Here is a 10,512-nt window from a genome sequence, read left to right as displayed (position 1 = left end):
GTGTTTGGCTTTCTGTTCTTGCTTTTTATTTTTTTTCCCCTTGCTAATTTGTTTGAGCTTTTTGTAGATTACAGATATTCATCCTTCGTCAGATATATAGGTTGCGATGATTTTCTCCCACTCTGTGGGTTGTCTGTTTACTCTGCTGACTGTTCCTTTTGCTGTGCAAAGCTCTTTAGTTAATTAAGTCCCACCTATTTATCCTTGGTGTTATTGCATTTGCTTTTGGGTTCTTCATCATGAAATCCTCGCCTAAGCCAATGTCTAGAAGGGGTTTTTCAATATTATCTTCTAAAATTTTTGTAGTTTTAGGTCTTATATTTATTTCCTTGATCCATCTTCAGTTGGTTTTTATATAAGGTGAGAGATGAGGATCAGTTTCATTCTCCTACATGTGGCTTGCCAGTATCTTGGCACCATTTCTTTTGTAGGGTGTCCTTTCCCTACATTATGTTTTTGTTTGCTTTGTTGAAGATCAGTTGACTGTAAGTATTTGGGTTTATTTCTGGGTTCTCTATTCTGTTCCATTGGTTTAATGTGCCTATTTTTATACCAGTACCATGCTGTTTGGGCGACTATTTTCAAATCACTAATGTGATGCCTCCAGATTTGTTCTTTTTGGTTAGTCTTGCTTTGACTATAAGGGCTCTTTTTTAGTTCCATATAAATTTTAGATGTGTTTATGTAGTACCATGAAGAATGATGGTGGTATTTTAATGGGAATTGCATTGAAGTTGTAGATTGCTTTTGGCAGTATGGTTATTTTCACAATATTGATTCTACCCATCCATGAGCATGGGCTGTGTTTCCACTTGTGTCCTCTATGATTTCTTTCAGCAGTGTTTTGTAGTTTTCCTTATAGAGGTCTTTCACCTCCTTGGTTTGGTATATTCCTAAGTGTTTTATTTTTATTTGCAGCTATTGCAAACAGGATTGAGTTCTTGATGTGATTCAGAGCTTGGTCACTGTTTGTGTACAGGAGAGCTACTACTTGTGTGCATTAATTTTGTATCCCGAAACTTTGCTGAATTCTTTTATCAGTTCTATGAGCTTTTTGGAGGAGGCTTTAGGGTTTTCTAGGTACACAGTCATATTATCAGCAAGAGATTGTCCCTGCTTAAAGGGAGCCAACTGTTTAAGAGTAAAAGATATGTTTATATGTAAACAAATAACATCAGTGATATTACAGGTTTGTGAAATGGAGATGGAGCAAAGAGGCGTTTCAAGGTCATCCAGAAGTGCAGAAGCCTAGTTAGGATTAATCACCTGAAGACACAAAATGATGTTATGGTAGAAATGTGCAGATACACAATAATAACAATGTTATATAATTAACACCAAGAGTGCATACTAAGAGCTAACAACATTTTTATGTAGGCCTTTATTACATGTTTGTTAATGTGCATGTACTCAATTGTTGATCAAAACTTGTAAGGGCCTTGAAGGTGTTCTACAGTGTACTCAGTTTTGATACACACTTACAGAAACTCTTCTTGGCACTAAGAGGAGCAGCTCTCTGGCAAATAAGCCATGCCATGATTCTGATTTTTCCCACCATAATTTTATGTTTTTATGATGAACACACTTTATTCTGGGTCTCACTATGTTGCTCAGACTTCCGCCAATGTTTTTGAAATAGTGTTTTGTTCCAAGACGAGGTGCCACAAAAGAAGATGGTACCTAATACCAGAGACGCCTGGAGAACAGTGTTCTACCTTCTACTACCGTGGAGGATCCATGGTTCTTCTTCCATTTCTTTTGCAACTTATTAGCCTTTTTTCTTTTTCTGGAGAAGACATTATCTAAGTAGAGTTTTAAAAGATAGTTAGAAGTTGAATAGGTATATGGGCTTGAGAATGAGAAAAATGATACAAAAGAAAGCAGTTGTCCACAGGAGTTTTGCAGATCATGTCGCTTTTCTGAGATAGCAGAGATTTCAGTATGACTGGAGTTTACTGTGTGATGGTCATGGAAGAGGATTGCAGGAACAAAGTTTAGAGACATGAGTAGGAGGCAAACTCATGCTTCCTCCACAGCTATGGCCCCAGAGTCTAGAAAGTTACCTATACTTCTTAAATGGTCACTTTATTAAAAATAAATTAATGAGTGCAGATGTTTCTGAAATAAATTTGGAATTATCCCAGAGGAAATGAGAAAATACTGAAAAGCTTACAGTAGGCAAATAACATAATAAGGCTTTCAATTTAGAAGCATCAACTTAGCAGCATTGCAGTATCATGTGCCATTAATAATAAGACAAATTAGGTGATTATTGCAATAGTCCAAACTAGTGTAGTTAAGAATTCCACCAAAAGAATAAAGGTTAAATTATAGATGTGCCTAAATAAATCTGTATTTAGGCCTATATCATGAGGGGAGGTTAAATATAATAGTTGGGAATAGCTAGTGGAATAATGAGGAATTGGCCAAGATAGAAATACAGGAAAAGAGGATGTTTGAGAAAATATTATGAGTATAGTTTTGCATCCAGTCTTGTTATAGATGTCCATGGAATAGCCATGTAAGGATATGAAGAAGGTACCAAAGACTTGGAGCTCAAAAGAGAAGTCTGATCTGGAGATATATACTTGAGATTTGTCAATATATATGGGCTCTCATTAACACACATGTGGCAGTCAAAGCATGGAAGTGAATGACATCTCTCAAAAAGAATACTAAAACATAGAAAAAGTTGGTAAAATGCTAGCAACTACAAGGCAGTAGACAAGGAATGGCCTTCGAAAGAAGCCAAGAATCTCTGAGCATACAATAAACTCAGAAGGGTAAAGTGAGTAACAGTTTAAGTATTTACGTTCTAGACAACTAATTCCCTAACTCTAAGAAGCCATGGCTGAGGAATAGACAATGTTTTGAAAAGTAGAACCAGTGACTGAACACATCAAGCTTGTCAAATTTATCCCATAATTAATACTTTTTGAAACAAGTTATCCATTATGTAAGACTATATATCACTTTTCTTAAAATTGTTTTGTCTTCTAAAATAATCCCTTTTGTCATTTTACTAAATTTCCAAGTTAAAAGATCTCTTGAGATAGTTTAAGCCACAAATGCCTAAAATGTCAGGTACCCAAACAACTGATTAACGTTTACAAAAAAAAGTGACTCGCTCAGAGTACTACACACCTGGAGACCTTTCAGAATTATTTGAACGAATGACATCACTGCATCTAAAAATCACTCAATGATTTGAATTTGGCAAGTATGAGCTCTATAAGCTCATGGACTTGCATACAATAGTTGTCTGTAAATACTGTGGTAAGGACAGGATTGTACTAGGACAGAATCTCTGACCTTGGGATGCTGAGCAATAATAGTAAAAAACAGAGTCCTGACATTAATTATAAGCAAAACTGTCAGATAAGGCAATTTGCACCTCCTTCTCCATGACCTTTAAGGAAAGATGACTCTTAACGGATACATCTGCATAATGGCTTTCCTCTGTTACTTTCACTTAGAGCTAATTGACTAGAGATTGAGAAAGATTGAAAATGGATGTTGATGGCCCGCAGTGCCAAGGACCAGGCCTCTATGGAATATCAAACTTCTCAGGAAACATATAAAGTTTGTAGAAGCAAATTGCCTACTAATCTTTCACCATCCACTTATGTGGGACATTCTAATTATTGTGGTAGGATAGAAAAGCAATGGGATTTTATTGAAAGTTGAAATTTTATAAAATATTTGTGAAGTCCTCTCACTTTGACTCAGGATATGGATAAGAACATCATCTACCTCTCCAGCTGGATAGCATTTCATGTGACAAAAAAATTTCCTTAGCTTTTGACTGAAAAAGTCCATAAAGCTCTATAGTATTTTAAATTATATCAGATTCCTAGTGGTAATAACTAGTGGGGGTAATGAAATTTGTTATTTTTAATATTAAAATAAATTAGAAGTTAAATAGGAAATATTAAATAAGTTGACCAGAGCCATGTAGTTCATTAGATATATATATGGGACTAGAATTCAAACCTTCAATCTTCACTAATAATGCTTATATTTGTCTGTTGGTAGGTTTACTTGTTTTACTTACACTATGCTGCTCTCTACAGCCAACTAAGAAAATCAAAAGCATCCGTGGATATTTGATATTTAATAAAATAATCTTGTTATTCCAAGTGCAATGTCATTAAAGAATTCCCCTCCCCCAGCCAAGCCAAAAAGGTTTTTTAATAAAAAATTATACTAGGATAAAACTAAGTTTAAAAGGGACATAATTGGTTACACACACACTAATATATCATTGAGTTCTCAGTAATCTTTTAATCTATTTAATTCAGAAACCTTAAATTAGATGTAGAAGAAACTTATGCTATTAACCAGAACAGTGGGATAACCCATTAGCAATCAACCATGACACATCTCTTTCCCCACTTGCAATAAAGAGTGATCAAGTGCCTTGATTGATTTGAACATCTTAGGTGTTTCCTAATTGCACAGAGAAGCTGAATCTAATTTGCCTTATTTTATGAGAATACGTTAAAATTATTTTTTTAAAGTCATCCTATATATCACACTACCTTTTACTATATTCCAGAATCAGAATGAATGATCATCTAGAATAGATTTACATGACTTAGAGTGAAAATAGAGAAAGCATTCACCTATCTCAAACTTTGTTGATTAGTCATGGTATATAACATTATCTACCTATCTACACACACACACATTTATATAACTTAAATAAAAACACCCCCACACATATCTATCTATCTGTATTTACTGTTCTTTTTTCCTTCAATATTCATACAGCTAGATCCTCTGAAATGTTTTAGATTTATAACATCTGAGAGTTTCTCTTTGACTAAATATAGCAACTGAAATAATAATTCCAGATGTTATTAGCTAATTTTATTTTATTGCATTAAATTCTTACTAAGAAAAATCTTACATTTGATTATTTATTTAATTATTCTGGATAATTGAAACAGAAACTCTACCCAACCAGTACCCTTGCCTGTCTCAGTCACCCCTGCATTAGTCATGCCTGTGACTGTAATGATACCTACTAAAAAAAGGAGCTTAATAAATAAGATAAACAAATGTTTACTACAAAGTTATCACCAAAATGTTCTAAAACACATTACTTATAATCATGTAATTACTAAATCCAGGCTTCCAATTACAAAAAANAAAAAAAAAACTAACATCAATCGGAAATTTTTTGACAGAAGATAAAGCAGAAACTCAAAAAGTAAAGAAACATGGATATATTAACAAATAAAAGCATCAGCAAAACCAGGAAAAAGGGCCAGGGACCTTGTCTTTTACTGAAATGCTTTTTTATTGCATTATTTGACACAGATATATGAACGAATATTAAATTATTTGTTACTTGATAAAGACAATCACTATCTCTGGTCTCCTTTCCAATATTAGGTAAGAATTCAACTAAGTATGTACTCTTTAATTATATGCTATTCATCTGTCCGCATATTTACCTATATCCAATTTAAAAACATAAAACTGTCTTAGGCAAAATAATAATTTTATGAAGAAGATCATTTATGGACTGTTTAAAAGAGCTTGTTGGATTAAAAAGAACACAGGATTTGGGAAGACATCTGATACCCCCTCAGGCACTTAGAAAATGAGAAAGAGCATTACTTCCAGTCATAAAAGAAGTAAACAACAAAAAAAAATCTGTACAAATGCAAAGTGATGAATTTTCATTAATGTGAGGTGAGATTACTGGGGAACAAACTGGTCTGAAATTTAAAGAGAGGCAAATGTCAAAATCTAGGAAAACGAGACATGCACACTGACTTATTTAGTGGTAAACACAACCAGGTTCTGGTAATAACAATTCATCTACAGAGATTAAAGAATTGGTGTGGGTGGCCCCGCAGGTTTGCTCATGCCTTTAATCCTATCACTTTGGGAGGCCAAAGTGGGCAGATCACGAGGTCAGGAGTTCGAGACCAGAATGGCTAACATGGTGAAACCCTATCTCTACTAAAAATACAAAAATTAATTGGGCATGGTGGTATGCATCTGCAATTCCAGCTACTCGGGAGGCTGAGGCAGGAGAATTATTTTAACCCAGGAGGCGGAGTTTGCAGTGAGCTGAGATCATGGTGCTGTACTCTAGTCTGGGCAACAAAACGATAATCCATCTCAAAAAAAAAAAAAAAAAAAAAGGTAAAGGTTTATGATCCTGCACTGGAAAGAGTAAGTCTTTGGGAATCACAGAACTTGGGGAGGTGAAGTGCTTTTCATGGTCTTTCTCTAAAAATGCCACTGTATACTCACTGAAAATGTTGGATAAGATTGTAATAAAGTATTGCTTGTGGAATATACCTGGGAGAGGAAAAGAGTAGCCATTGCAGGACGGGCACAAACTGCCTTCAGATTCTTCCTCCCCACCTCTCTTATGGGGCAAAAGTTTTCGTCTATGGGGACAGACAATAAATAAAACCATTCCAAGGACACTCAAAAACTCATTGCATCTACGAAGAGGGAAAATTGAGGGAAGACTTTATGTGAGCAAGGAAGGAATATGTGATGGCTCAGAATAATGACTTGGATAAATGTAGGCAGACTTAGAAGTCTTTCTGTCCCTATGAACAGAGTGTCTACTTAATCAGTCACCCATTTTCAGACTAACAAGTGTTAACTAGCAAATAACTATCAAATACTACTGAAAAAAAAAAAAATAAAGAGGAGAAACAACATGTAAAGAAATCCTCTCTGATGGGCAGCCCCTAGGATGGAGGATAAAGAAGATGTTAGAAAAAGAAAGAAAAAAAAAACTATCTGGTAAACTAGCCATTACTTATATCATTAAAAATCTGAAACACAGTGGCAGAATACAAAATCAACGTACAGAAATCAGTTGCATTTCTATTTGCCAACAGTGAACAGTCTGAAAAGGAAATAAAAAGGTAATCACATTTACAGTGGCCACAAATAAAATACCAAGGAATTATCTTAACTGAAGAAGTGAGAGATCTCTACAATGAAAACTCTAAAACACTGATGAAAGAAATTGAAGAGTATATCAGAAAATAGAAGGATATTTCATGTTCCTGAATTGGAAGGCTTAATATTGTTAAAATGTGCATACTACCCAAGCAATCTACAAATGCAGCAATCTTATCAAAATACCAATGACAATATTCAAAGAAATAGAGGAAACAATTCTAAAATTTATATGAAACCAAAAAATACCCAGAATAGCCAAAACTATTCTATGCAAAAGAACACAACTGGGGAAATCACGTTATTGGATTTTAATAATACCACAGAGCTACAATTAACAAAATAGCATGTGTATTGGCATGAAAACAGAAACATATATCAATGGAACAGAATAGAGAATCAAGAGACAAATCCATACATCTACAAGGAACTCATTTTTGACAGAAGTGCCAAGAACATACACTGGGAAAAGAACAGCCTTTTCAATAAATGTTGCTGGGAAATTTGGGTATCCATATGAAGAAGAATGAAATGACCCTTATTTCTCAATATATTTAAAAAATCAAATCAAAATAGATTCAAGACTTAAATATAAGACATCAAACTACAAAACTACTAAAAGAAAGGATTGAGGAAACTTTGTAGGTCATTGGAGTTGGCAAAAATGTATTAAGTAATAGCCCACAAGCAAAGCAACCATAGCAAAAATAGACAAATGGCATCAAATGATGTTAAAAAGCTTCTGCAGAGCAGATAAAACAATCAGCAAAATGAAGAGATAATTCACAGAATGGGAGAAAATATTTGCAAACTATTCGTCTGACAGGAGATTAATAATTAGAATATGTGGGGAGATCAAATAATATAGGAAAAATATCTAATAATCTGGTCCAAAAATTGAGCAAAAAATCTGAGTTGACATTTCTCAAAAGAAGACATACAAGTGGCAAATAAGTAAATGAAAACAAACTCAACATCATTGATCATTAAAGAAATGCTAATCAAAGCTACAATGAGGTATTATCTTACCCCAGTTAAAACAGCTTATATCCAAAAGACAGGTAATAACAAATGCTGGCAAGGATGTGAAGAAAAGGCAACTCTCATACACTGTTGCTGGGAACGTATTTTAGTACAACTACTATGAAGAACAACTTAGAGTTTCCTCAGGAAAGAAAAAAAAAAGCTACCATATTATATTATTCAGCAATCCCAAAATACTGGTATATATCCAAAATAAAGGACAGCAGTATATCAAAGAGATATCTGTACTCCCATGTTTTTTGCAGTACTATTCACAATAGTTAAGATTTGGAAGATACTTAAGTGTTCATCAGTAGATGAATGGCTAAAGAAAATTTGTTACCCATACACAATGGCGAACTATTCAGTCATAAAAAAGAATTAGATATTGTCACTTGCAAAAACATGGATGGAACTGGAGGTCATTATGTTAAATGAAATAAGCCAGGAACAGAAAGACAAACTTCACATGTTTCTACCTATTTGTGGGAGCTAAAAATTATAATTAAACTCATAGAGATAGTGAGTAAAATGATAATATAAGAGGCTGAGAATGGTAGTGGGAGTTTTGTGGGAAAGTGGGGATGGTTAATGGGTATAAAATACTGGTTAGAAACAATAAATAATATCTAGTATTTGAAAGCACAACAGCATGACTATAGTCAATAATTTAATTGTACATTTAAAAATAACTAGAAGAGCATAATTGTGTTTTTTACAATGCAAAGGATAAATGCTTGAGGTGATTAATGTACCATTTATCCTGATGTCATGATTACCATATACCCACAAAAAATAAAAAGTAAGCAAATAAATCTCAGCACAGGACAACTTCTAACTCAGTGGCCTGAACTTAAGGCCTAGAAGAAAGAACAAGCTCATTTTCAGGCATAAAAATAATTTACTTCATTCTGTACTGTTCTACACATGATTGGCTTTCAAGAGAAAAAAAGACATATAAAGTGCCTCAACAATCTAGACATTTCCATGCAAAATAACAAACCCACAATGAACATCATACTGGACGGGGAAAAGCTGAAATTCTTTTTCCTAAGAACTGGAATAAAACAAGGATGTCCACTTTCCCCACTCCTGTTCAACCACCTACTAGAAGTCCTAACCAGAGACATCAGACAAGAGAAATAAATACAAAGCATATAAACTGGAAAATAAGAAGTTGAATTATCTCTCTTTCCAGCTTAGATGACATTATATTTAGAAAAACATAAAGGCTCCTCCGATAATGCTCATAGATCTGATAAATAAATTTAGAAAAGTTGTAGGATACTAAATCAATGCACAAAAATCCATAGCATTTTTATACACTGATAATGATTTAGCTGAGAATAAAATCAAGAAAGAAACCCCATTTACATTAGCTATGGGAAAAAAATCTTAATAATTTAACTAAGGAGTTAAAATAATGTACAAGAAAGGCTACAAAAGACTGATAAAGGAAATTTAAGGGATTATAAATGAATGAAAAGATATGCTTACAGAAAAAATTAATATTAAAATGATCACATTTCTCAAAGCAATCTACAGATTCAGTATAATTCCTGTCAAAATGCCAATGTCATCCTTTCACATAATTAGAAAAAAAATCCTAAAATTTGTATTAAGTGAAAAAGAGCTTCAAAAGTCAAAGCAATCCTGGGTATAAAGAAAGAGCTGGAGGCATTACACTAACTTAATTCAAAATATGTTACAAGGTAGTAACTTTAGTAATCAAAACTGTATGATAACGACAACAGAAAAAAACACATACACCAATGGAATAGAATAGAGAATCCAGGAATAAATTCACATATTTACAGACAATTGGTTTTCAACAAAGATCCCAACAACAAGATCATACATTGAGGCAAAGACACCCTCTTCAATAAAAGGTGCTGAGAAAGTTGGATATCCATATGCATGAGAATGAAACTGAACCTCTCCCTCAAACCATACGCAAAAACCATGTCAGGATGGACTAAAAATTTAAATATAAGACCAAAAACTATAAAACTACTAGAAGAAAGCATATGGAAAACATTTCATTATGTTGTTCATGGGAAACATTTTATGATTAAGACTTAAAAATCACAAATGAAAATAAATAAATGGGACTATATTAAACTAAAAAACTTCTGCACAGCAAAGGAAACAATCAATGGAGTGAAGAGACAACCCATAGAATGGGGGAAAATATTTGCAAACTATTCATCCAACAAGGAACTAATATTCAGAATAAACAATAAACTCAAATAACTCAATAGCAATAAAATACAAATATTCCCATCAAAAAGTGGGCAAACAACATAAATAGATATTTCTCAAAAGAAGACATACAAATGGCCAACAGTGATATGAAAAAAATACTCAGCATCATTAATCACCAGGAAAATGCAAATCAAACTCACAAGAAGATATAATCTTACCTCAGTTTGAATGGCTTTTATTTAAAAAATTATGGTGAAAAGGACAGAAAGAAAGGAAAACTCACACACTGTTGATGGGAATGTAAATTAGCATAGCCACTATGGAAAAAAGTATGATTTCTCA

Source organism: Cebus imitator, unplaced genomic scaffold (assembly GCF_001604975.1).
Source record: "Cebus imitator isolate Cc_AM_T3 unplaced genomic scaffold, Cebus_imitator-1.0 Scaffold27, whole genome shotgun sequence".
Lineage (NCBI taxonomy): Eukaryota > Metazoa > Chordata > Mammalia > Primates > Cebidae > Cebus > Cebus imitator.
Note: the sequence above shows the minus strand (reverse complement) of the source record.